The sequence below is a fragment of the Leptonychotes weddellii genome, chromosome 6 (genome assembly GCF_054177405.1).
Source record: "Leptonychotes weddellii isolate Sample4059 chromosome 6, ASM5417740v2, whole genome shotgun sequence".
Lineage (NCBI taxonomy): Eukaryota > Metazoa > Chordata > Mammalia > Carnivora > Phocidae > Leptonychotes > Leptonychotes weddellii.
The window spans coordinates 104569529-104597139 of record NC_138374.1 but is presented as its reverse complement, the minus strand read 5'-3'; the positions used below and the strand labels follow the sequence as shown (position 1 = coordinate 104597139).

General features: G+C 51.4%; 1 protein-coding gene and 1 long non-coding RNA gene across 2 annotated transcripts in view; one reads left to right on the top strand and one right to left on the bottom strand.

The window, feature by feature from the left end:
* Positions 1-27611, top strand: part of ATF3 (activating transcription factor 3) — a 165573-nt gene that overhangs the window by 35356 nt on the left and 102606 nt on the right. The gene's annotated exons all lie outside the window — the stretch shown is intronic.
* LOC145722315 (uncharacterized) overlaps positions 1-27611 on the bottom strand; it is a 92593-nt gene that overhangs the window by 14780 nt on the left and 50202 nt on the right. The window contains exon 5 of the long non-coding RNA XR_014146479.1: positions 19068-19200. This is a non-coding gene — a long non-coding RNA (uncharacterized LOC145722315). The remainder of the gene's footprint in view (positions 1-19067; positions 19201-27611) is intronic.

Here is a 27611-nt window from a genome sequence, read left to right as displayed (position 1 = left end):
CTATCACACGATGTGCCCCCACACTACATACACGGGCCCCGCCCCGGACTGTGGGGAACCTGAAGGAGGGAGACACTGGCCCTGTGCTCAGAGAACTCCTAGACAGGGCTAGACAGGGTTGTCAGGTCCCAGCGCACATCAGAAACCACCAGGAAACAATGAGAAAGGGGGCTGGGGAGGGGGCTTCTGGGAGGAGATGGGGTTCAGTGGAATGAACCAGAACTCTCCATTCCCAACAAACCCTGAGTGTGGGGCCATGCTCATTCGCTTATACATGAGGGGTCACGGATGACTGCTGGGGCCAGGGGACCGGATCCTCGTCCAGGCTCAGGCACCTGTGCCTTCTCGGGCTGTGGCTTTCCAGTCCTCCTGTCCTCCCCATCACTGGTTCAAGGCTCACTGGGCCCCCTCCGTGTAGGGTGCTCGGCTCAGACAGCTTGACAACGATGTCCCACCCTCCCCTAAGATTGAACAGGTTCACATCCAAACTCATCCCCACCGACCCCCTGCCCAACCCTGCCTCTTCCCTAAAGCACCAACATTATCCCATTATTCCAGCCATTCTCCATATCCTGACCATTGCCAATGTCTGGTGAATCTCCTTCACCAGACATTGGCAATGGTCAGGATATGGAGATATCCTCCTTTCCAGCCTCACCTCCCAATGTGCTCTCTCTCTCTCTCCCACACACACACACACACACACACACGCACACACACGTGCACATGCACACACACCACACCAGCCTGCTAGTCTGTTTCTTGGCCTTTAATAGCACTGCCCCATTCTTCGTGGTGACTCCTCTGCCTGAGACCCCCGCTCCCCCCAACTCAGGGAACCCCACCCTTCCCCAAGGCCCCAAGCCCCACTCAGATGTCTTCCCAGCCCCAGCCCACACCCCAGGTCCAGGGCAGAGTTCGTCACTACCTCCTCTGTGCACCCACATGACTCCAGCACTTTCCATCCTGAGCAGAAAGTCTTGTTTCCCGCCTCCTCTCCTGGCCTGCGATCCGCTGGTGCTAACGCTGTCTGATTCCTCTTGGCCTCCTAAATCCCCGTAGCTCAAGCCAGGTGCTCCGGGAACGCCGCCCAAACCCAGGACCCACCCTCCAAGCCCATCCTCCTCCTGACCTCTTCCTACCTGGCGCTCAGCATCTGCCTCAACCTCCCCACCTCTCTCCGCAGCCTCCCTCTGGGAGAGCGACCGGAGCTCAGGCACAGAGGCTGCTGGCTTGTGACCTGCTCAGGGAAGGGCCAGGTGGCCTTGATGAGGGGCACAGGGCTGGGTGTCCCCAATGCACCACCATCAGTGCCGTCCTTCCATCCGTGTTTCTTCCCCTAGACTATGGGTCTCAGTCACTTATTTCCATTTCCCCATGCTGCTTTGTACCTAGTAGCTGCCCCCAACGTTTGTCCAAGTGTTGGATCCGCCATTCTCTGCGCAAAGCCCTGTGGTGGTTCCCTGGGGCCTGTCACAGGCTGGGACTTCAGGCACACAGGGGAGTGGTGGCCCATGTGCTCACTCTCTGATCGTGGGGCTCATGGAGTTTGTGCAGCTGCAGAAGGGCACAGGCCCCGGAGGGAAGAGGGGTCCCCTCACCTCTCAAGTCAGCCACCCCATACGGAAACGCAGCTTCCTGTGTCTGCTGGTGACCAGCAATTGCTAGAAACTTCCTCAGCTCCCTCCTTGCCAGCCCTCAGATGCTTCCTCCTCCCTTGCCATCCTTCCTTCCATCATTTCCATCATCCCAAATGCAGAGACTTCATAACTGCCCCGTCTTCCCCTCCCGACACCCCCCTCCCTCTCTCCAATCGTATCTTCCTGCATTTAACACACAACCTGGTTCGTCCAGCCCCGCCTGTCCTGCATACTCTGCAGGTAATCACTCATGCAGTTCTCCTTCCCCAGAACCCCTCCCTGCTTTTCTCCACTGATCCAAATCTGTGGCTCTGGTCTCCCCCTTCTCGGGAATTCTCTGACGCAGAACTGACTCCCGGAGCCACATTACAGTCCTGTTGCAACCGGCAAGCATCACACCATTTAATATTTAATTATTCTTGGCACTTTAAAAAATGCACATTAATTTTCTTTCCCCACCTCAATTATAAGCTTCTTAGGAATAAAACTGTTTTTTATATCGTTGGGGAAGGCCGGAGAGTGTAGGCTTTCTCTGAACTCTCTTAGCTTCTTGTTGGGCACACGATTTTCACAGGGTCACCTATCTGGTAAAATCTTTCTTGGGCAACTCTGAAAATCTGTCACAGGTTGCAGGAGGCCTCATGCCATACACTTCTGGACTGAAAACTGACGGGCCAAAAGCCCAACTTCCTCATTCCATTTGGCTTGTTAGGAGGGTTCTCTGAAGCTTAGAGAAATTGGGATGGCCACCCTGTGGGAAGAACTGTAGCCCTACTAAGTGGTAACTGAGGAACGACATCCATGAGTTGGAGCACTGCAGTGATGCTTTCATGACCCAGGCCCTGTGCCCAGGGGAGGTGAAGCGCGGGTTCTTCTGCGTGGCCTCACAGAGCAGCCTCCCTGGAGCTGGGGCAAGGGGTGTGTGAATCCGAGGGCCTTATCACGTCCCTCCTGGCACTGGGCACTGAGACCACTCCCTCCCCAGGGAGCCTCCCAGCATGGCAGGCTTTGGAGAGGAGCTTTATCAAGCTGATTACAGTAAGAGAATTCGCTGGAGAATTTTATTTGACTTAACCTTGCCAAACAGCTTCCTTTAGGTCAGGCCACCCAGGACTTCCGTCAGGTCAGGCATGTGTCCACCATGTGGCCTGACCACAGGCAGGTCCATGAGCACTCGGAGCCCTGTGCCTCCTGGGAAAAAGTATGGCAGGAACCTGGGGTCCAGGAAGGGCTCAGGGTCAACATCCAGGGTTCATTTTTCTCTTTCGCTCCCTTACGTCCCCTCCAGTTTCTGCACCTTCATTCCCTGCCCCTCATATGATCTCTTTCCTGCCAAGCTCATCATTCCCGCACTCCCCTCCTCCTCCTCCGATGGAGCTCCCTTTCCAATCACCCAGGCACGAACTCCTCAGTAAACTCTACCTGACCTAGCTGGGGGCTGCTTCCCCTGTCCTCTCTCTTTCTTCCCTCTAGGAAACCGGCCATGACTATGGCCCCTGGAGTCAGCGGGTGTTGGGGTCCTCTGGAGCCCACTTTCCTCAGGCCACAGACGTATGGAACCATCCACGGAGGACTTACAGTGTGGGTCCTGGGGAAACACGGGGGGCAGACACGTGGTGCGTGGGCCTCGGGGACTGGGGGTGCAGCAGAGGAAGTGGTAAACAGGCAGGCCACTGCGATGTGCTGTGGTAACAGGGAGATGTCCCGGCTGCCAGACACAGTGGGGGCAGCCAGGGCTGTGTCGGGGAGGGTGAGCCAGGGCAGACAATGTCCAAGGGAAGGGAGGCCTGGAGAAAGGTTGGTGGTGGGCTACAGGCTTGGGGAAATTCTATTCTACACAGAGAGAAGCCAGAACAGGGGTTCTCGGGGGAACTGCCAGCAGGTCGGCATGGCTTAGAAATGAATGAACAAGGAGGGGAGAGAGGCAGGGGGAGACTCAGGCAGCACCCCAGTCCATGAGAGGAGACTGGACTCCAAGGCCCATGGGGAGTTGAGGAAGGGCCTTATCCAGGGAGAGATGATAATGTTGGGATATTCATTTCTATTCACATAATGGGGAAAATTCAGGAGGCTCGCTCTTGTCCAAATTCATGTTTGATGAATACGCTGAAGAAGAGAGGCCTAGAGATCCACCCAGGCCCACAGGGAGCCAGGCCGGGCCGACACTGGAACCCGTGTGTGTGCCGGGGGAAATAGGGCGGTGGGGGTGTCCACAGAGGGCAGTAAGTGGATAAGCTGAGGCTCTCAGGTTGTAACTAATGGAAGTAACCAACCTGACTTGACTTAAGCTGAAAGGGACATTGGTTGTGAAGATGCAGGTCCAGGGCAGGACAACAAGAGATCTTTCAGAGGAGTCCTGATTCAGAAGTGGGGTCTTCTCAATGAGAGCTCTTCCGTCCCATGTCGGCCTCTGCCCATCTATGTCATCTCTTCTCTTTGCAGCCCTTCCTTGTCCCTTTGGCTGCTGGAAGAGCCTGCTTGCCCCACAGCCCTGCAGGTGGTGAGTTATAGGCTGGCTCTAGGTTCCAGTTCCAAATTCTCAGGAGAGAGACTCAGAGCCCCAGGGAATCCAGTGTAAGCTGCTATGGCCAGGGGTGTCACGTGTACAAATCCAGGGGCTGCCGCAGCCCCTGGAAGACTGTGTACAAACAGATACCCCAAAGCTGTTAAGCTCAGTATGCCATGCTCTCCACCTCTCCTGGTTATATAGTTCTAGAGAACTTAATCATCTGACAGGAAGAAAATACACAGATTCCTATAATCCAAAGGATTTCAATGACAATAGCTAATATCTTTGAGCACTTACTCTATGCTGGTTACTTCGCTAAGTGACTCACGTGTATTCTCTTACTTAATTCTTGTGGCCCAGGGAGGTAGGTGCAGTTATTGTTTCCAATTTATAGACAAGAAAATGGAGGTGCGGAGAATTCTGGTTGAGCTTTCCTGTCCAGTTTGTGAGGCACAACACCTGTCTTAGGGCTCAAAGGAAGAGAAAGGCCACCCTCTTACCCAGCAGTGGGCTAACAAATGTTTACCAGCCAGCCCAGCAATCTGGGGGCGCCTGGGTGGCTCAGTAGGTGAAGCATCCGACTCGATTCTGATTCACATCCTGATCTGAGGGACGTGAGCTCAAGCCCTGGCAGCTGGGAGTTTGCTTGAGATTCTTGCCCTCTGCAGCCCCCACCCCCGCCCTCAAATAAAAAACAAAACAAAACCAAACAATCAGCAATCCGGGGAAAAGGCTCGGATTTGTAGCATTTGCTGATTTCCAAGGTGTAAATATTCCCACCCTGGCTGATTTCAAGCTACCAACTTCCCAGAGCCAGTCTGAGGTGGCTTCTGTACGCACCGACTCTCGCCCCTTCTGGGGGACAGGTGGGGCAGTGTCCAGGAGCTGTGTGATTTAGAACAGTGGTTCTCAAAGGGTGGTCCCTGGCCCAGCTCATCAGCATCACCCGAAAACTTGTGGGAAATGCAAATTCTCTGATCCCACCCCAGCCTGACTGAATGGGAAACCCTGGGGGTTGGGGGGGGGTGGCGGGAGGAGCAGTGCTTTGTGTCTTCACAGCTCTCCAGGGGCTTCTAATGCTTGCTCAAGTATGCGGACTGCTGGGGCCATGGGGTAATGTGCCCTTTTGCAAACCCAGCTTGTCCAAGTTTTTATTCTGCAGTTGGGAGAATGGGGCTCGTTTCCCACTCCTTGGCAGATGGGCAAACTGAGGCCAGAGAGGTGAAGGTGTGCTGGAAAGTGTTGGGTCAGTGAAGTGGGTGAAGACGTCACCCTGCCAGTCTCAGTCTCCTCTCCCACAAGGGAGCGCCGGGGGGATCTTGGCAGAGTCCCTCAGCCCTGGCCCTCCACAGGTGTGTGAAGCGATGTGCCATGGACCCAAGGATAGGAAGGCTGAGCTCCGACTCCAGGCAAATGGCCAGGGCAGAGGGAAGGTAGGGAATCCAGGGTCATCCGGTGCTGACTCCTCTGAAGAGGGAGAAACCAGGAAAGCGGCTCATAGAAGCCTAAGGCTCAGCAGCCACTGGCCCTGGCCCTTCGAGGCTGGTCCAAATCTGCAGTAAGTCCTGGGACTGAGGCAGGAGGGGCTAGACCAGCCTCCAGCCTCAGGTCTCAGCAAGAAGACCCGAGAAGGCTCCTGGGGCAGGGATGGGCGGGGAGCCCCGGGTCCAAGGCCCAGCAAGCTCTCTGTGGGACACATCTGCTGTCTGGTCGTCTCAACGACTTCCCTCAACCCCAATCCAGGTTAACTATTAACCAAAGGCAAACAAATCGAGAGCCAAGTATCAGCAATGATGCAAATACCGTGTCAGCCCCGGGAGGCCTTGAAACACCTGGGCAATCAGCAACGGTGAGAACTGCTTGGCTCGGGGTGGGGACAGTGGTCACGTGACGCCTCCTGCGTGCTCGGTCACGTGGGGGGAGGGGGGCTCCGTGTTTCTGACGGAGAACCAAAGCACAAACAGGAACTGTGCTGTCACACTGAAGTCTGTAAGTCATGTGAGTTTTGCTCCCCGGAGTTTTAGTCACAGAGCGAAGATTCAGAGCAGGCATTACTCAGCAGAACCAGGCCCTGCTGGGGTGCTGGCCCGAAAGTCGGAATTCCAGTTACTCTCCTTTCAGAAAAGAAGCTGTGTATGAAAGGTTCCTCAAAGGCATCTGCTCTAGAATTTCTTTAGCAAAAATCCTGGCCCCAACAGCAGCCTTCCCCTCCTGGGCTACTGTGTCTCCGTGGGGTCTCATCCGGGCTTGGCCTCCATGTGGGTCCCCAGGGAGAGGCAGGCTGCCAGGCCGGCCCTCCTTCCTTCCAACCCGGAGTGGCCCATGTTGGGGTGCTTCGGATATTGCTGGTTTAAACGAGAAGGGAAGGTTTGGGCTTTCCCGCAGACAAAGCATTTCTGCTCAGCAAATGCTGAGCAAATGCCTGGTGGCGAGTTGACGGCTTTAGGTAGCAGGGAGGTATGAGGTATCGGGAAGGAGGGCGCAATGGCCCACTCCATTCTCTTGCCCCCATTCTTCCAGGCTCTCACCCTTTGCAAAGCAACGGTTGATCACCTGGACTGCCACTGGGCCATGGTGTGGGCAATACCTAAGTGAGCAGCCAGGTCACAGCCCTCAAGGGGCTTACATTCTATTTAGGAAGCTAAAGCTATCACAGGCCAGCACAGTAAGCAGCAATAGGGAACAGCCAGCCATTTGCCACAAACTCAGAGCCCTGAAAAGTCTGGATGGTCCCTGTGCTGGACACACTACATCTGAATTCTAACCCTGCCACTCCCTCGCAGCTGTGTGACCTTGGGCAAATTGCTTAAACTCTCTGAGCCCCAGTCTACACATCTATAAAGTGGAGATTAAAATTCCCAACTCAAAGGGCTGTTGTGAAAAACAAAATAATGGTTGCAAAACAGCTGGTAAAATGCGCTGCACACAGTAGGTACTTGATACATTTTAACAGTCCCCTTAATTCCATTTTGGACCAAGATGGGCTACAAAACATGAATCATTTATGTCTAGTCTCCAAACTTAGAACAGATTGGAGGCAATAAAGTGAAAGGAGGCTTAAAAAGAACAGGGAAAATGAACACTTGAAGGCCTGACAGTGAGGGAATATCTAGAAAGAGCATAAAAGCAGGTGAATAAACAAAATAGTGTCTCGGGACCATATAGTCTGGAAGCCAACAGCCACCTCCACCCTGCACCCTCCAGGGCTATCATATCCTAGGACAGACAGCAGAGTAGATGATCTTCACAATGAAACCATCTTCAATAGCTTCTAAGAAGCCAGGGATGAGGGGCGCCTGGGTGGCTCAGTCGGTTGGGTGTCTGCCTTCGGCTCAGGTCATGGTCCCAGGGTCCTGGGATCAGCGGGGGGGGGGGTCTGCTTCTCCCTCTCCTGCTCCCCCTGCTTGTGCTCTCTCTCTCTCTCAAATAAATAAATAAATCTTTTTGAAAAAAGAAGCCAGGGATGAGCATAATGTGTTTTAAAAATATTTTCATCCAAAATATTTAACATTTTTTAAAAAGCGTGGGGCACTGGTACATTTTCAGCTGTCCAGAAAAGCCACAATTTCCAAATGGTTGAATTAGCTGGGTTTTCACTCTACTTTTCATATATTTGTCCGAGATCTTAGAATCATGCTGAGCACATTATGGGGGCTTAACAGGCTCCTGTTTACTGATAAATCCATGCAGTGTTGGAATATGGTTTGCTTTGTTTGCCATTTTCAGCCATTTTATGCATTAACTGATCGAGATCAGCGACAAGCTCCATCTTCTCTTTGAAAAGACAATAACCATCTCCAGCCTCTCCTGACACCCCCACCAACCTGTCCTTCCTTTTATATTACAGATTTTAGTTAATGGCATCATCACCTCCCAGACAACAACAGTAAGAATGCTGTTCATGAAATTAGCAGGTAACTGCAGTCCCAGGTCCTGCCTAAAGGGGGCGCTCAGCCACAGCCACTGCGCGACCGCCCCAGGTGCGCTCTAACCCCCTAAGCTTCCAAATCTGAGGCCCTAGGATTTCCCTGGTTTCAGGACACCCCTGTAGGAGTGGGGGAGTCGAGTTCCTTTCCACCTGAGCCACGCAGAGGACTTGGAGGACAGGAACGTGGCCCCAAGCAGAGGGTACCCAGAACTTCACTGCTGGTCACTTCACCCCAGACAGGAATGTTCGCGGGACACTGAGCTGCTTGGCTTTGCTCCTCACATGTCCCGCCTCCGCCCAGCTCCTGACAGGTGGCCAACTCTGCTGGCAGCTGTCCAGAGCAGGAGGGACTTGGTGGTGCACAGAGGGACCCACGGGCTCCCCTGTCCTGCTGGTCCTCCCAGCCTGGAGTCGGCCTCCCACCTTGTCCCTTGCCTTGTCTCTAGGGTCCCCCACAGTTTTCTATGTGATTTTTTACTTTTATGCTAATGCTTTTTTAAAGTGTAAAACAGGTGAAATTCTTCTGGGAATTAGCCATAAGTAAATAATATATCTTTATGTTTAAAAATTGCCACTTGGAGCAATCTTAGAATCTCTATTCCCTATTCCTTCTGAGCCCTGTCAGGGTCCTGGTCTGGATACACACTGTCTGGACTTTTCTTTCCTTCTCTGCAGAGGCACTCTGAGACCAGAAAGGTGAGCCTGGAGGGGAGAAGGGAGCGGGATGGATTCTGTAGTTTGAATCTAGATGCCATTTACTAGCTGTGTGACCCTGAATGAGTCATTGAACAACATTAGGTTTCGTTAGCCTTATCTCTAAAATGGGCGCTGGAACTGCTCCTTGGCGTGTGAGGGTAACAGGAGAAGCCTCCCTGCCCCACCTGTACTTAGTAAAGTCTCTGGCGCATGGTAAGTTATCTGATCCTACTGTGGTCTGTTTCTTCTGTGAAGTCTTCCTTGATTATCCCAGCTAGGGTAGAGACAGCGCACTACCCACTTCAACCCTACTCCCCGCCGTTTTCTTCACTAACAGAATCCCAGTTTTTATTTATGGGCATCAATGTGCCCAGCTAAGAAACTACATTTCCCAGGCTCCTTTGCAGTTAGGGTGAGCGTGGGTCACACAGGTACGCCCAGTGAGGTGTAAATGACCGTCGTTGGGAGGGGCTTCTGAGAAAGGGCTTTAAAATAGGCGGACTCAACTGTGCTCTTGTCCCTCACTGTTTCCCCTTTTCCTTGTCTGGAATGCGAATGTGATATGTGAAGTCACAGGGGCCCTGTGCACATGACCACACAGCAGGATGGAAGACGGAAGTCACATCCTAAGTATGGCAGAGCAAGAGAGTCGAAGGAGTCTGGGATACTTGAAGGCATGGTCCTCCAGCCTTCAGGACTTATGTCACAGAAGGGAAGAAAAATCCGGTTCTCTAAGATTCCTATTACACGTAGCCTGTGTAGTCCGTATGGCTATGTGGGTTGACGGCTTGCCCTCTTCCCTGAGCTCCAGTCACACATATGGTCACAATTGTATTCAGGGAGATTCGGATCATAAGCAAAGGAGCCTAATAATCTAGACTTCTGGGGACCCCGTGTGAGGAATAGAAAGTTTTAGATTCCCAAAGGGTGTCTGCACCCCACAGCCGATGAGGTGGTGCACTCAGCCTCTCCATTGCCTGGGTCTTAGGGGAGGAACGCAAGGCAGGTGAGCGCAGGCGGCAAAGCCAACACGGTTTGCAGTCCTGCAGGATTTGTTACCTCACAGGCAGAATGATGGGGAATGGACCAGCAGAGGCTGGCAGACCTCCAACCCACCTTCGACGTTTGGGAAAACCTAGTCCATTTTGTTTATAAGTGCACGGGTTCTAGACCCTGGAGAAGTATTGAGTCCCACCTTGGGCAGTGTAACGATTTCTTCACATGTCCACATCCTGTATCCCCAAAGAGCTCAAGCTTGCAGTGAAATCTAAAGGCATTCGCTGTGCACTGGCCCCGTGCAAGTTCCCGTGCTAAGTGCTGGGTGGGGGGGCGGGGGCGCAGGGATGAAAAAGACCCAGGCTTTGCCCTCAGGGAGGGAGTTGACAACCTAGCTGGGGGATGGCATGAGCATATACAATTCTCCTGGGAGTAGATGTGGAAAGGCAATCACAGAAGTAGAGAGGAGGGGAAATACACAGGAGGTGAGGTCCGAGGCCTCGAAGGGGAGCTGCCTCACAAGGGGTGAGGTGGGGAGAGCGCGTCCAGCCTGAAGGAGCAGAGGGAACAGGACACAGCAAGGTCACCTGCATGGAATGATTCCAAACTGGTCACAGCCTATCGAGGCTATAGTGTTGGGAGCCAGAGGCAGTGAACCTTGGGTGCTGAGCATGGGAGATAAAGCTATGATTGAGTCTGAAAATACAAACAATGGTGGCCAGCACTTACCGGGCGTGTAATAGGTACCAGCCGCCCTCTAAGTACCTTCTGGGAATTAACTCACAATAACCCTAGAAGGTGAGGGCTGCTGTTCTGCCCATTTTACAGTCCAGGAAACTAAGCTCTCCCCAAGGAAAGGTGTGTTGGCCCAAGGTCAAACCCCTGAGGAGAGCCTGGATTCAGCCCAGTTTGGTGCCAGGGTCTACTCGCAGTGATTAAGCTATAGTCGGAAGGGGTCAAACCGTGGTGGGGCGGGGGTCTTAAACACCACCCTAAGGAGTGTGGTTTTCCCCGCACAGATCTGTGAACTACACGCGGGGGCTTCAGAATTATACTTGTGACCTTGATGCATCCCTCTGGGGGCTCTGTGAGGAAGGGCAGGTGGAGGGAGAGTCAAGGCAGAGGACCCATTAGGAGGCTGGAGTCCAAGGAATAGTTGAGGAGCTGGCCTGGGGCAGGGCCAAGGGGACAGACAGGTGGGGTTGGAGCATCTCTGCAGAGATAAGCCAGGGCCGGTGCGTGTGAAGCTCTGTGTGCATGTGATATTAACTCACTATTACCGAGGGAACAAGATGAAGGCTTTAAAGAGATGTCAAGGGAGGCGGAGGAGCCTGGGAGGAGAAAGGCTGTTCAGATTTTTTTGTTGTTGTTTTAGAGGGAGAAAGAGAGAGCACAGGTGGGAGTGGGGGTGGGGAGGGGTAGAGGGTAGAGGGTAGAGGGAGAGAGAGAATCTCATGCAGGCTCCATGCTCAGTGCAGAGCCCACCTCTGAGATCAAGACCCACCTCAAGCCCACCTCAAGACCCTGAGATCACGACCTGAGCCAAAATCAAGAATCGGATGCTTGACTGACTGAACATGAAGAATATCTTGTGATATGTGAAAATTACATGAAATCCAAATTTCAGTGTCCGTACATCAAATGTTACTGGGACACAGTCGCATGTGTTCATGTATGTACATCTGTACCTGCTTCCCCACCGTAATGGCAGTTGAGCGATATGAAAGAGGATCCAGGGCCTGCAAAGCCAAAAACAGTTACTCTCTGGTCCTGCACAGCACAAGTTTGCTGATCTGACATAGACTCTCTCTGGAAAGCTGCATAAGAAACAGACCACAGTGATTGCCTCTGGGGTGGGGTGTCCAAAGGACAGAGTTGGAAAGGAGACTTCCTACAGTGGAAATTTTATACTTCTTGAATTTTGAATCATGTGACTATTTAACCTATCTTGAAGCTTAGTTTTGAAATTTAAAAGGGGAAAAGAGTGGACCCTGTTTCTAATCCTGCAAATGAGCCCTGGGTCTGGGGGAGGTCACAGGCCTCCAGCCAGGAGAGGTCGCAAGGTGAGCCTGGACCTGACCTCAGCCTTGCACACACTAAACGACCCAGGACAGCTCTCCTTCCCTGGGGGTGAGGGGGTCCATGCTGCTTCTGTGCCTAGAGGCTCTGCCCCAGAAAGGGGCCAGAAGACTGGCTTCTGTCTCTCTGCCTGCTGGGGGCACGAGGGAAATGGCCAAGTACACCCAGACTGCGGCCTCCTCAGTAGCTGGGAAACAAGAAGAACAGACTGGGAATGTGGAGTGGTGAGAAGGACATGAGGAGTCTGAACGCTGGGGCCTACTCTTCCCTAGCCACCAACTGTCTCTGCGACCTCAGAGAAGTCATTCTGCCTTTGGGGCCCAGCTCCATCCCTGTGGGCAGGCCTTGGACCAGAATGATAGTCATCCTACCGCCACTTTCCTGCCCCCTTTGACACGAGGTAAATGACTGGGCTTTCCCCGAAGACCTCACAGAGGCCCTGGATGAAAAAGTGACAGCAAACCAGTCAAAACAATAGCCAGTCTCACCTAGATGGCCTCTAGGACATGTGGTTCTGTCACTCCATAGCTCTGTGAGCCTCACCACCTGCCCTGATACAAGCCCTTCAGGCAGGGAAGACAGGGGAACAGCCTTCAGTCACTGACCAAGCAGTGGGGACAGCGCGGCCCTGAGTGATGGCCAATCCGGCAGAGTGTGGCATGCAGGAAGCAGCTGAAGGAGTCGGTGGGCTTGGTGGAGGGCCCCTCTTGAGCAAATCCAGGCAGATGCATGGATAGCCCAGTGCTGGAAAGAGCTGTAGCAGCTGCATCCCCAGAGGGCTGGTCCCTAGGGAAGTCGTGGGTGGGGGGGGCCATCATCAGTGGAGGTGTCTACCCCTGAGCAAGGCACATGGCTGCATCCTCCTGGCCCTCATGGTCAGGAATAGCGAGCCCAGAGGCCGGCCAGCATCCTCAGAGAGCACTGGGTGTAGATGGCCCATGGTTGCCCTTAGGGTCACCTCAAGCCTGGAAGCCTCTGTTCTCCCTCCTCCCTACAAGCCCCTATGCCTCATTTATGACCCAGCTCAAAACCTTCCTTTTGAACACAGGAGCCAACTTGAAGGGGCTCAAGGTGGCCAAATTTGAGGCAATTTCAGCAGCGAAATAAATAATAATCAAAATAGACTAAAACATAAATGAAAGGCAAAATAAGAAATAATGGGTCTATACCGATATAGACAAGTATTTTTTTTAAGATTTTATTTATTTATTTATTTATTTATTTATTTATTCATTTATTTAAGAAAGATTGATTGCACGTGAGAGAGCACAAGTGGTGGGTGGTGGGGGTGGGAGGAAAGCAGAGGAAGAGGGAGAAGCAGACTCCCCACTGAGCAGGGAGCCCAGGACCCCAAGACCACGAACTGAGCTGAAGGCAGACACTTAACCCACTGAGCCACTAGACAGGTCCCTAGACAACTATTTGAATAAATAAATAAGGGAGAAGGGAAGCTCTTTTTTACAGCAAAATTCCAATTAATAGATGTCAGAAGGCACCATGGAAATAGAAAGCCACCCTTTGGCAAACACCCACAGTCACGATTGTTTTAAGCAGGAATCATCAGTGGAAACAAACATTCATGGGTGAAAATGTAATGAGAAACAGGATGCTTACATATCTCAGAGTATTTCCCCACAAGATGCTTGTTAATTGCAAAGGGGAAAATCGTACCTTGACAGTGGAAAAACCTAGCAGACACTGCCCTACCCAGGTGATCAGAGTCAACATAACGAGTCATATGACATGGTGGCCTCAGGTACCGCCCAATGCAATGCGCTGGGAAGGGCACAGCATCTGTGGTGTTCCCTTTCTTTCCTAAGATTTTATTTATCTTAAAGAGAGAGAGCACGCATGCATGAGCAGGGGGAGGGGCAAAGGGAGAGGGAGACACAGGCTTCCCGCCGAGCAGGAAGCCCGACGCGGGGCTCGATCCCAGGACTCTGGGATCATGACCTGAGCCGAAGGCAGACGCTTAACCGACTGAGCCACCCAGGCGCCTGCTTATGTGGTGTTCTCGTCGAAACACACAACCTGAGGAAACACCAGCCAAACCCAAACTGAGGGACATGTGACAGCATCACCTGCTCGCAACGCTGTCCCAGACAGGAGGAGCCTAAGGAAACATGACAGCTCCCTGCCGTGTGAGGGCCTGGATCAGCTCCTGGACCCGACGAAGGACATCAGTGAGGCAACTGACGAAATCTGAACGAGGTTTGGAGCTCATGTTCATTCCCACTTTGAGGACGGCGCTGTAAACTTGTAGGATGTCAACGTTTGGGGAAACTAGGTGAAAGCTATTCGGGAATTCTTTGTACTGTTTTTACAACCTTTATGTAAGTCTGAAATTATTTTGAAAAAACAAAAAAAAACCTTTCATCTTTTCTCCAACTTCCCCGGAGTAAGTCCCTCAGCTGTGTGTAGCCAGCTACTTCGCATGTGGTATTTCTAGTATTTGCTTACATGTCTGTCTCCCTCCAGCTAGAAGTCCTAGCAGAGCGAAGATGTGTCGCTAATTTTCCTTTTGGCCTCATCTTATAAATCTTACTTGGATGGAAGCTGGCTGTCGGTCTTCCTCTTCAAGGAGCCCCCTACTCTGCCCCCCTTCCTTCACCCACTGTAAAAAGCACTGCTGTTCCTTCAGTTGCTTGGACCCAAATCCCAGGGGTCATCCTCGATGCCTCTCTTTTCCTCTCATCCCAGGACTGACAAGTCCTGTTGGGGTTCTCCAGAGTTATCACCACGCAGACCATTCCTCCCTCTCATTTCTCTGTGGAACATGAGCCTCATTTGCTAACTGATCCCCACCTACCCGACCCTCAAGTGCCTTTTCCACGAAGCGGCCCTGGGGATCTTTTGAAGGGGAAAGCCGGGTCTCACATCATTTCCCCTACTGGCTTCCCACTGCAATTACTGTGAAATCCACATACCAGCGTGTCCCACGAGGCCTTCCCTCCTTTGGCCTCTGCCTTCCATCTCTCCTCACCTTGAACCTCTCTGCTCTCACTCCCTCTGCCCCAGCCACCTGGCCCTGCCATCTCTCCAGCAGAAATGCCAAGTCCGTTTCCATCTCTGGGGTGTGGATCTTCCGCAGCTCTTCCCAGGACAGTCTTCTCCATGTTCAGGACTCAGCCTGTGTGTCCCCTCATTTTAACTCGATTACCTCAGTAAAGACCCTATCTCCGAATAAGGCCACATTCTAGGCAACAGGACCTCAACATGTAACTTTTGGGGGAACACAGTTCAACCTATAACAATCCCATCACCCTGTTTTATTTAGGTCCCTTATAACCATCTTAATTGTCTCGTTTATTTGTGGTCATTGTCTGTGTCTCCCCAACTATAACATAATCTACACGAGGGTAGGGATCTGCCCCAATTCCAGTCCTTCTCCTGCCCTACAGAGGGACACTAGCTCCTATTTCTATAGCAAGAATCAGGATACTTCCCTCAGGTTGCCCCAGGTGAGAGGAAAGACCTGCCCTCATTCGCTTTCCACAAATAGCCAATGTGCTTGCTCCACATTCATCACTTAGCTCAATGTCCAGCCGAAGATCTGTGGCATTCAGCCCTGGGTCCAGCCATGCATCTCAGAGCCCAGGAATACTCTACACATAGTCAATACTCAGTAAACACTTGTCCAATGAATGAAGGCCACACAGTTTGGGCTTTGACCCAGGCTCCCTGCCCTCCAGCCAGGGCAGCATAACCTGATGGTTAAGGGTAGGCGCGGTGGGGCTAGACTGCTTGGATCTGCCCCTTAAGCTGAGACCTGGGCACATTACTTACCCACCCTGCCTCAGTTTCTCCATTTGTAAAATGGAGACAATTATAAAAGTACTTCCCAGGTAAGCTGTATGAAATGAGATCATAGGTGGTGAACAGTGTCTGGTTAATAAGAAGTGCTCCATGCTGACCCAGGCCTCAGCTTTTAAGCCTGGTCTGAGGTCTGGGAAAATTCCTGGTGGCCAAAGGGACCAGAGCCCAAGGAGGTGTCTCTGGTCAACTGGGTATAGGGGCTCTAGGTTTCTGCTCAGTGACCCTCTTCAGAATCCCTGTTTACACGGGGGAGATTTTGACTCTAAAAGCCTTGGCCAGTTACTGGGTTGGGTGGGCCTTGGAATTTCACTGGTGTTTCTGGCTGATTGAGAAGAAAAAGGAGGATGTAACTCCTCAGACTCTTTCTGAACTCCTCATGTGAGATGTGCAGCTTCCAGCTGACTCAGCAGACCAGTTTCCTTGGAATCGGCCACTCTGGTTTGAAACCGTTCATGTCACAACAGGCTCACAGCCGCCCCCAGAAAAGCTGACCCACCACTCAACTTGCTTCCTGATTTAATACCTATATATAGCCATACTTACAGACTTTTCTATATATGTATGTACTTAGAAACCCACAAAGCTAAAAATACCCCCTCCCATACCCATTTCTCTGTTTTCTGCAGTTCCTTATTCTTATTTTCAGCTCAGGAGGTTGGAAATTGCTGTCAGGATGGAGTGACCTCTAGCCGTGGGCGGCAGGGAGACCAGAGCGGGGCTCTGCTTGGGAGATGGGGGGATCCAGTCCCCGCTCCTCTAAAGTCAGTGTGCTGTGATTATTCGGGATATCTTCTCCCTCACTGGGCCTCAGCGTCTCTCAGCTGAAGGAGGAACTGAACTTGATCTAAGGTGTTTTCTTGCTCTTCCAGTCATCGGCCAAGTGCAATGATACTCAGGGGAGCAACTGACACAGACACACCAGAACCACTGGTTGCTGTTCTTTCGTGCATTTAACAAGTATTTATTGAGCACTTACTGTGTGTCTGATAAAAAACCTCTATCTTTAGGGAACTTACATTCCAGTTAGGGGAGAAAAATAATAAACAAAATAAATAAAGTATATAGTATGTTTGGTGGGGAGTGTCATGGAGAAAAATAAAGTAAAAAGGGGTGACAGAAAATGGGAGGGGGGTGCAATTTAAATGAAGGAGGGAAGACCTCACTGAAAAGACGGTGTTTGCATAAGGATGGGGAGTGAAGCCTTTCCCAGGAGGTTGGGGATCCGGCAAGCAGACACCTGGGGTTGGAGGGGGAGTGTCCCAGGCAAAGTTGCAAATTCCAAGGCCTCAAGGTGGGAGTGCACTTGGTGTATTGGGGGCCACTGTGGCTGGGGTGGAGTGAGCAGCGAGGGAGGGAGGGCTAGGACCTCAGATGGAGAGGTAACACGGACCACCTACGGATGGGATGGGGGGCCACTGGAGGGGTTTGAGCTGAGGAGGGACCTCAGCTGACTTTTATCTTCCCAGGATAGCCTGGATGCTGAGTTAGTTCGTACCAGACTGCAGGGTGCAGGGTGGAAGTAGAAAGACCACGAAGGAGACTATAGCAAACCAAACAAGGGCCCTTGGTGGCTCAGAGCAGGCTGGCAGGGGTGGAGAAGGGAAGAGGTGGCCAGAATCCCCATGTATGTGGGTCTGCTGAGGTTTGGGCATGAGTCTGTTAGAAATAGAAGCCAAGAATGACTCCAAGGTTATTGGCTTGAGCAATGATGGAATTGCCATGAACTCACATGGAGCAGAGTGTGGGAGGAGGAAAGATCAGGAACTCAGTTTGGACCCACGCGAAGAGTGATGCCTATGAGACCCCAGAGGGGGCGCCGAGTGGGCAGTTGGATGTGAGTCTGGAGTTCTGCAGAGAGTCTGGGCTGCAGATCCACAGTTGAGAGTGGTCCCCAGGTACATATGTATGGTACATAAAGCCACAGGCCTGGATGAGGTCCCCGAGACAGTGTGGGAGGTCCACACGCTGAGCTCTGGGGCATGCCAACATTTAGAGATTGGGAGGTGAGAAGGAAGCACAAAGAGGACAGAGAAGAATTAGCCAGGGAAGCATGGCTAACCCCTCCCCAGGCTTCAGTTCTTTATCTGTAAAAGGGGGGCTCTGTGACCTCCCCTCCCACTCTGACACCTGTGCGTATGAGATATGCGATGGAGGTGGGCCCAGATCATAGCAGGAAGCCGTTTCTAGGTCTCGTGTGGGATGCACGTGGGACCTAGTTTGCTGACTGAACTCCCTGGTGTAGGAGCATCTGTGGATGGCCTAATGCTTCTGGTCACCGGGAGGGGTGAGGAGTGGGGAGGCTCGCAGCCCTGCCCCAGCAAGCCTTCTGCAGGCCCCGCCCGGGGAGGAGAGAGAGGGCCAGTGCCAAGGGGTTCTCACCTGGGCTGGAGTGGTAGGAGCTGACTTTTTTTTTTTTTTTTTAAGATTTTACTTATTTATTTGAGAGAGAGAGAGAGCTTACACGAATGGGGGAAGGCTTAGAGAGAGAGGGAGAGAGAGAGAAGCAGACTCCCCGCTGAGCAGGGAGCCCGATGCAGAGCTCGATCCCAGGACCCTGAGATCACCACCTGAGCTGAAGGCAGATGCTTAACAGACTGAGCCACCCAGGTGCCCCAGGAGCTGGTTTATTCAGACACTGCTTTCCCCCTTCGGGCAAAAAGCAGCTTAACTTCTCTCCTGTAATAAAGGCCAACAGGGGAATAAGTGTTTGGGATATTAATCATGCACATGATTCTGAGCATTTCTACAGAAAAGGAGGAGGGTGGTCTCTGACTGTCTTCCTGCTACCCTCTTGGGAACTTGAAAAATAGTTCTTTTTTTTGCTCACTCACAGGTGGAGGCCAAGTCAGTTTCTCCCCTCCTTGGGATTTCTAGATCCAACCTTGGGCCGATCAGAAGCGGCCTAGAAGCAGCTGTGGTGTCAGGCTGGCAGGATTCCAGGCCTCAGACGGTGTGGGCTCAGCCCTGCCAGAGTCCTTCCCTAACATGTCCCCGCCAGCCCACAGAGCGGTCCTCGGTGAGCCCACACTTCAGCCCAGCCAGGGAGCTCTTGGTTTACTACCACCAATTAGTCACTTCCATTGCACACTTACCGTGCTAGCATTTTACACATATTAACATATTTATATATAGAGAGAGAGTATTTATATGTGTGTGTGTATGTATATAAACACATTGAATCCACAAGAATCCTACTGTAACACCTCATCATAACTGAATTCAGACACAACACAATAAGCTCCAATCTCCGCATCTTCTCTTTATCCTCACCATAATGAGACTCCAAGTTTTGTGCAATTGAGTTCTTGGGATGCCACTTACGGTGTTCTGGTTAGGTTTTGCAGTATTGTTGTTGCCTTTTATGCAGGAGAATACTGAGGCTTAGAGACATGAATTTACTTACCTGAAACCACTCAGGAAGCTGGAGACTTGCACCCCGGTGTCCTGACGCTACAGCTCATGGGCTTCATCTCCTCACCATAGGGGTCCCTTGGGCCTTTGTTGTCAACTTACTTGACAGGTGGGGACACTGCAGCCTGGAGGGGAGAAGTGCCTTGCCTCAGGTCACAAGGGCTCCAACAGTTGAGACCAGGCCCAGCGGTTCTCTCAGAGGCTGCCATCACTCATTTAATAGATATTCTGAATATACACCATAAGCATTCTGGAGAGACAGTGGGGAGGCTCTTCCAGGCACACAGCACCCCCAGCCTGGTGCCCCTGATGCTCAGTGGCCCTGTGACACTCATCATGGGCAACACTGACACTCATCACAGGCTAGCAGAAACAGTGTCGTGTGGCTGGGAATGGCTTGGGGAGGCAAAAACGTGCCAGCAGGAATGCCACCCTCACGGCATCTGAAGCACATCCCTGAACCACACGCAGCATTGGACCTCCTGCCTCCCCGCTGCAGGCCCTTCCTCTCCCTTTCCACATGCTGGTATCCCTGGCACCTTTCGGGGCCAGGTCTGGTTCACTTGTCCTCCACTGGGAAGCCTCTCTGCAGAATCCAGACCTGCTTCCTCTCCTTAGCACTCAGTCTCCAGGCCTTTCTCTGTGGCTGGGCACTTGACTGTATTTGTGGTTGTCCCCCCAGGCGGTCAGAATGCCCCTCAAGGGCCAGGACCATGTTTGGCCGGGTCTTGTTCTGCGTGCCCACCCTGAGCACCCAGGCCGATGTGCTGTAACTTAACTTGAAGCATTACGTAGGAGCAAGACCGTGTTTCCAAGGGGGAATGACAAGAATTCAGAAGGGGTGGAGGCTCCTGGATGAAAGAGTTGGTATCCTGCTCCACTTTGCAACACAGGGAGAGATGATGCACGTAAAAACCCAAGAGGCATTTAGGAGGAGGAATGAACTCAAACAAAGGCATGGAGACAAATTCTGAAGAAGGGGACACAAGGACCACGCATGAGAGACAGCGAGTCTTCTCTCTGGCTGGACCCATAAAGGGAAAATGCGAAACTGAGTTGGATCCGGACTGTGGAAGATAGGGACTGCCGGGGTAGACACTCCCTGCTGGCAGCAGGAGGCCTGGGGATGTGGACAGGGGTCCCCTCCCCAGATGGGGAGCCGTGGGAGCAGGGGGCTTTGTATGGTGCTTTGCAGTTTCCAAAGGGCATTTTACCTGAATTTTTGGCTCACACAATTTTTACTATGTCTTTTGGATATTATGATCATCCTCATTTTATGGACGGAGAAACAGGCTTGAAGCCACTTGCTCAAACTCACAATGCTAATACTCAGCACCAGGGCTGGGCTCGTGTCCGAGGCTGGGAGGAGGGTGGACGGAATTGGTCATGGTGGTGTGACCTGGAGGAGCAGAGGTGGCAGTGGGGGTGGGGCGTACTGAAGAGATGCGCTCTGTAGAACTTAAGGCCAACTTCAAAGGACGAGGGGGCAGAAGGAGGGGGCAGAGACACTGCTGACACCTTGAGCTTGAGTAGGGGAGGGCTGGATTCCCTTTTCTAGCTGTCCTGCACTCCTCCGAGCCAACCCAAGTCCTGACTCAGCGTGCAGCAGAAGTGGGGGTGGGCCTATCAGAAACCAGGTCATAGAAATTGAAGATATCCCACAGGGCCTGCCAATATATATTGTATTGTAATATATTGTGTCATATCATACATTATCTATCAGGCGAAACGGCAAAAGAAAGAAGCTCTAGCTTTGACTTTGGATTCAAAGGTGAGCCCAGGTCCCTACTGTCTCTGCACGCTGAGGCCCCAGCAGGGAGCTCACAGATACATCCCTTCCTACCAGGGACCTTGCGGAGACATGAGGAAGTGTGTTTTTGTGCAGAAACGACTCTGAGTGCACAAAGTCTGTTTGCCTTTCCTCCTGGGCTCAAAGCTACCTTCACTTCCGGCTCTTGCCCCTCCCCATGGCCACTGAGCTCTGGTCCATGGATCATGGGCAGGGGGAGGTGGCCATTCCCGGGTCTGGCTCATGATTGCTTCCCATGTGATTCTTTGCCTTTCCTTCCCTCTACCAGTAGGATGTCATTGCCTAGGGTAACATGGAAGCTCTGTATCAAGAGGGGAGCATCTCCTCGCCAAGGCTCCTGAATGACAGGGTCCCTTCCCACCAGTTCAGGATCACCTGCCCTGCACAGTTAACTAAGACTTTATTATGGCAAGACATTGAAAATCTGGACATTATCTTACCTAATGGAGCATGGAGAAGTTTTTTGAGAACCACAAGATGTTGTAGGATTGTAAACTATTTTCTCCTGTTTGTATTTTAATATCCAAGACTTTCTAGCCTGGGGAAAGCCATTTGGAAGGGCCAGTTTGGGTTGCCCTAGGACCAAGGAGAGTTCCCCTCACAGCAGGGCCCCAGGCCCCTCTGATGTGACTGCACTGACTGTAAGAAATCAACTCTTAGCACATCTGAGCCACTGAGGCTAGGGACCACTCAGGAAAAAGTCCCTCCCTCATTGTGCAGATGAGGTCACAGAGAGAAAGAGACCTGCCCAAGGTCACATGCCCCTCCCCTGGTGCCGTGTTCGCACCCACAACACTCATCACTGTCGTGGTGGACAAATTCCTGTGGTCAGTTACAGTGATGGTCCCAGGCCAGTATGCCTCTGTCCCCACACCCTTGTGCAGTCCCTGCTCAGCTCGGCTCTGGGCTTGACCATTTGATATGCTTTGGCCCATGGAACATCAGCCAATGTGACGCCAGAGAAGGCTCGAAGAGCACATGAGCACTGAGGCATGCTCTCTCTTGCTGCTGGGGCCACCCCCACCCCCCACCCCATCTACTGTCAGAAGTCTGGGCTACTGGAAGAGGAGACCACAAGCAACAAAGACAAGTCTTCGTGCTGGTTCCTCTGGACCAGTGGTCCTCAGCCAGAGGGCAATTCTGTCCCCCAGAGAACACTGGCCAATGTCTGGAGATATTTTTAGTTGTCCTAATTGTATATGATGGGGGGGAGGGGGCTGATGGAATCTAGTGGGTAGAGGCTAAGGATGTTGCTAAACATCTTATAGTACACATGACAGAACCCAAAACAAAGTACTCTCTGGTCCCAAATGTCAATAGTGCTATGGTTTCGAAAGCCTACCCTCAAGCAGCCAACCCTCAGCTGATGGCCTAGCTGGCTGCAGCCCCATTAGTGAGACCAGCAGAAGAATGGCCCCACTGATCACAGCCTAAGTCACTAACCCACAGAACTGTGAGCAAAAAGATAGTGATTGTTTTAAGTCATTACATTTTGGGGTAAATTTTTATGCAGCAAAGGTTGCTACAGGACATTTGGTTAATGGTGGTCGCTTGCTATGGATTTGCACATATTCTCTATGTGACACAGAATGCAAAAGTGGCTGGGTCCTCATGCAAGGATATTTACCTAGTTTGATGCCATTTATTAGCCTCGCACCACACACATCTCTGTCATGGGCTAGCTGCTGTACTAAGTAGTCTGTATGTATTCATTTAATCTTTATAACAACTCCACGAGATACTGCCTCCATGTACAAAAGAGCAGCTGAGGCTTGGGGTGATTAATCTGCCTATGGTCACATGGTCGGCAAGTAGAGCCAGATTTGGACGTCTGGCCCTTGACCACCAGTCCGTGCTGTCTCCTGTCAGTGACTCTATTTCTTGGCTTCACCGTGTCCTCAGTCCCCCTGTGGCCCAGCTGCCCCCTCCCCTGCCCCTAGACCCCAGCTCACTGGGATGGTTGGCCACGGCTGTTCCCACAAGGCCACAGGTGTGTCTCTTGTGACACACTATGCCTTGAAACAGGACACTCCAAGGGGGTGAGTGTGAGCCACGGTTCCTGGGGTCAGAATCCAATTTCAGAACCTAGCTCCGATATTTATTCGCTGTGGGATCTTGAGTGCTTCCCTTAACTTCTCTGAGTCCCAGTTTCCTTCCTGAGAAAATGGGGCCACATCATCAGTATACAATAATCAGCGATGTGCAGGACACAGCTCTAGACACTGATGATACCAAGTCAACCAGCCAAGTGCATGAGGTCCCTGGCCTCCGGGAACTCTCGGTATAAAGGGGAAGGAGAATCAACTGATGACTGTGAGCGCATTTGAAACGTGTCTGTCTCATGGAGGAAATGCTTGGTAGGTATTAGCAGAGCCTTCATTTCAAGCTGGAAGTGATGGATTTCTTTTCTTTTTTCTTCTCTTTCTTTTCTTCTCTTCCTCCCTCCCTCCCTCCCTTCCTTCCTTTCTTTCCTTTCTTTCTTTTCCTCCTTCCTCCCTTCCTCCTTCCCTTCCTCCCTCCCTTTCTTTCCTTTCTTTCTTTTTTAAGTGAGAGAGAGAGAGAGAGCACGCAAGCAGGGAAGGAGCAGAGAGAGAGGGAGAGAGAATCTTAAGAAGGCTCCAGCCTGCTTAAGCCCAACAGGGGGCTTAATCTCTCGATCCTGAGATCATGACCTGACCTGATATCAAGAGTCAGATGCTTAACTGACTGAGCCACCCAGGCGCCCCTGAAAGTGGTGGATTTCTAAGTCCATGGCTGCGACCTTGCTTTCCCACTGGGAGGACCTCTGGGAAACAAAAAGGAGCTTTTCTTCAGGAAAAGAATGAGACACCCTGGCGCTTCAGCATTTCCCTTGCACTCCCTGGCCGCAGCTGTGTCCCTCCTGCTGCTACACTGCGGTGGTCACCGGCCCAGCCCCCACAGCTGGATGCTGGGGTGCAAGAGAAGAGAAGGTGCTTACCTTCTCCAGGTCCCAGTCTCCCATCTGTCCAGTGCAGCTGAATAGTGACCCTCTGTCAGGAGGTCACGGTAAGGACTGAGTGAGTTAGAGTCAAGAACAGCACATTGCAGGCGTTAAGTGGTGGGAAAGCACTAGCCGGTCAGGCTCATTCTGCCTCGACAACCCTCCTGCGCCCCTCCCAATGCGGGCTCTCTGAATTCTAGAAATCCTGGCGGGCAGAGGACTCACATGTTCCCAGCTGTTACCGAATCTCTCAAGCTGACGGTCACCTACTGCACTCACTCCCCTTTCAGGGACTCATCACCTTGTTCTTTATGATTGTTACTGAGAACAAAGAGAATGTATGATTATTGTACAAAAACTGAAATATACAGATAAGCAAGAAGAAATGAAAAGCACTTCACATCCCACCATTCACATAGAACTGTGGTTAACATTTTAGGGTCTCTCTTTCTCTCCAGCCTTTTTCTCATCCAATGTATTTGTTTAAATAAATGTGTGTCTATAGTGAGGCCAGAGGGTCAGCATCCTCAGCCTCAGGCTCTCCTTCGAGGCCCCTGTTGTTGGGTGGGACACCGGGGCCCTGTTGATGGCTCTAGCCCAGGACCCAGGCAGATGGGGGACAGGACCTCTCTGCTTGATGCCAGCATGCTCCCCACCCCCAGAGGAGCCCGGAGCCGCCTTCTCCCAGTTCTGCACAGAATGCCCCATCTTCCATGGTGGCAACTTTCTGTGTGGGACAATTGTGTCAGAAGGAAAACCCGCCCACCAGAAGTCCCTTGGGGAATGAATCGGGCCTTTATGTGAAAAAGCTGCTCCCAGCACACCCTTCTAACCCGCTCTGGAAGCTGACCGTGCCATTGCTAATAACCGAGATACTGAGCGGATAGGGTGGGGGCCTGCAGAAGGCCCGCAGCTTAGCAACAGCGGGACTGCTTCCTGGCAGATGCGAGGGCGACATTTCTCCAGGGTTTCTCGACTCCTCCCAAACCTCAGGGATGGAGTTTGCTTTCACTGTCTACCGTGGAATGTCTCGGAAATCTTAAAAACCATAATGGCTATCATTTATTGAGCATATATTCTGTGCTGGGCCTTTTACAGAAATTATGTTGAGTCCTCACCTCAGTTTTGCAAGGGAGATAAGGAAAATGAGGCTGAGGCTTGACCCAGGCCTTGCCACCAGTAAGACTCCAGAGAGATTTAAACCCGGTGATCGAACTCTCAAGCCCATGCTCTTGATTTCCCTATAAAAATTAATGTTGATTTTATTCATGTGACCAATGTCCATCGTGAAAAATCCAACAGGGCTAAAAGACACAGCAGAAGCCAGCCCGACCTTCTCTGCTCCCCAGAGGCCACCACTTCCAGCTCAGCAGCAGCTTGTTTTTCCTGCTCTTAACTCTAGACTTCAAAATAGTCACCTGAATTCTATTGCTTAGATATTATTTTTGAGAATAAGTCATCCCCAAACCTCTTTCCCATTTCTTAGTTTCTTCTATTTAAAGCAATTTCCCCCGATTCCTTTAGTGGATCTGTCAGAGGCCTGGTGATCATTTTCCCACCACTCACCCGGGTCGAGTGTCAGTCCCACCCCCCCAATCTCCGTGGCCCCAGAAACCTCCCCTCCCCAGGCTGGCTCCTCACTCTTGGCCCTGAGACTTCCCTCTGACTTTCCTTCACGGGAGTCCCTGTTCCTGGAGGCCATGGCTTTCTCTTTCACGAGACCAGTTTCGGAGTCCTCCATGCCTGAAAAGGTTTTTATTGATTTCCCCTTCACGTTGGATTGATTTGGCTGAGCACAAGATTCCGGGTTGAAAATCATTTTCCTTCAGAATTTTGAAGGTATCACTCCATTATTTCCTACTTGGTGTTTCTGGAGAGAAGTCTGATGCCCTTGTCATCCCTCGTCCTTTGTCTATTAAGTTTTCCTCTTTCTGGGGCTTTCCAGGTGTTCATTTTATGCTTTGTGTTCTAAAATTTGATATCGATGGGCACTGGCCTGGACTGTTTTTGGTGCATCACACTGGGAACCTTCTAATGAATTTTTTTTTTTTAAAGATTTTATTTATTTGTCAGAGAAAGAGAGAGAGAGAAAGAGAGAGCACAAGCAGAGGGAGCGGCAGAGGGAGAAGCAGGCTCCCCGCTGAGCAGGGAGCCCGATGCGGGACTCGATCCCAGGACCCTGGGATCATGACCTGAGCCGAAGGCAGACGCTTAACGACTGAGCCACCCAGGCGTCCCTCTAATGAATTTTTAACCTTACTTACTATGTTTTAAATTTCCAAGAACTCTTTCTTCTCCAACTGCTCCTTTCTCATGGAATTCTGTTTCTAGGCCCCATTTCCCTGAGGTTACTAATTTCTAAGTTTGTTTTTTCTTTAAATTTCAGGTTCTTGTGCTTGCTGTATGCTGCCTGTCTCCTCGGGGATCCCTCCCACTTCCCCTGGTTTTTTTTGACCTCTCTCTTTCATTTCAAATGTCTGGTGACCCGTCATATTTAAGAGAAAGACAGGGTCATAGTCCAGCTGACTTCATAGTAGGGTGACCAGATAGCTAGAGGCTGTTTTACTGGGAGTCCTCAAATAACATTTTACAAGGGTCTTTTCCAAGGAGTAGAGGGTGGGGGTGAGGAAGAAGCTCAGTCTACCCAGAGAAGAATATTCCAACCAACTGTCTGGAAGGGAAGAGACACCTAGCTAGCTGCTGGTGTTCTGGGAGCAGGTGGGGAATCTGAGGGCCCATCATTTACTCGCAGTTTTTAATTAATCTTCCAGTTTTCAAGCTCCTATCTCACTGTCACCCTCGGCTGTGACAAGTGTCCTAGAGTCCAGAGCACCTTCACTTCAGCTTCTCCAGATAATAACTTCTGGTCTTTCCCAGGGAAAAAGAGAGTTGGCAGTGGCTTCCTGTCTCCTAGCCCTGGGCCTTGTTCCTGCCTTCTGTGGTACCTGGCACCTTTCAGCGCCCAAACTTTGAAGGCCTTCTGGGGCTCCTTGGTCACGTCTCATCATTCGCCTCTCCTGCATGCATGTGGACTGTGACTTTCTCGGCTTTACTCGGTCAGAGACTGCTCCTCTCCCCACCTGCCCATCTAAAACATGTTTGGATGTCTTCCCTCCCCAGTGGTCTTCTCTCTTCTCTTCATTCTGGCTTAATGCCTTTGTCATTCTACTGTTAGTGGTTGTTTGGGGAAAGGGGCGAGTGAAGTGGGATTTAGAAGGCTGTATTAGTTATCGATTGTTGAATAACAAATCACCCCAAAATGTAGGGGCTTAAAACAATAATTTACCATTTTTCACGATTCTGAGGATTGACTGGGTGCTTCCTCAGCTGGTTTTACCTGGCCTCACCCATGCAGCTACATTCAGCTAGTTGACTGCGCTGGAAAATACAAGTTGGCCTTGTTCCTATGTCTGGTGGTTGGTGCTGGCCATTGGCTGGGGAGCCTCAGTTCTTCTCACTGGTCCTCTGTCCTCCCAGAAGCTAGACTAATTTCCTTAAGGGGTGATCTCAGGGTAGTGTTCCAAAAGGTTAAAGGCCTCGATTTCCTTCTCTATAAAATGTGGTCTTGAGTATAATAAATGAATTAAGAACTATAAAATCCATACTTAGCACAATGTTTGACACAAAGTAAGTGTTCACTAATAATAGTAACTGGTTTTTCTGGGAAAATATCACATCTCCAATAATGTAACCACTAGAAATGGAATTTGAGAAATAGAGACTAATCTAAGTCCGGGCTCTTTACAGAAATATCTTGCAGGGCT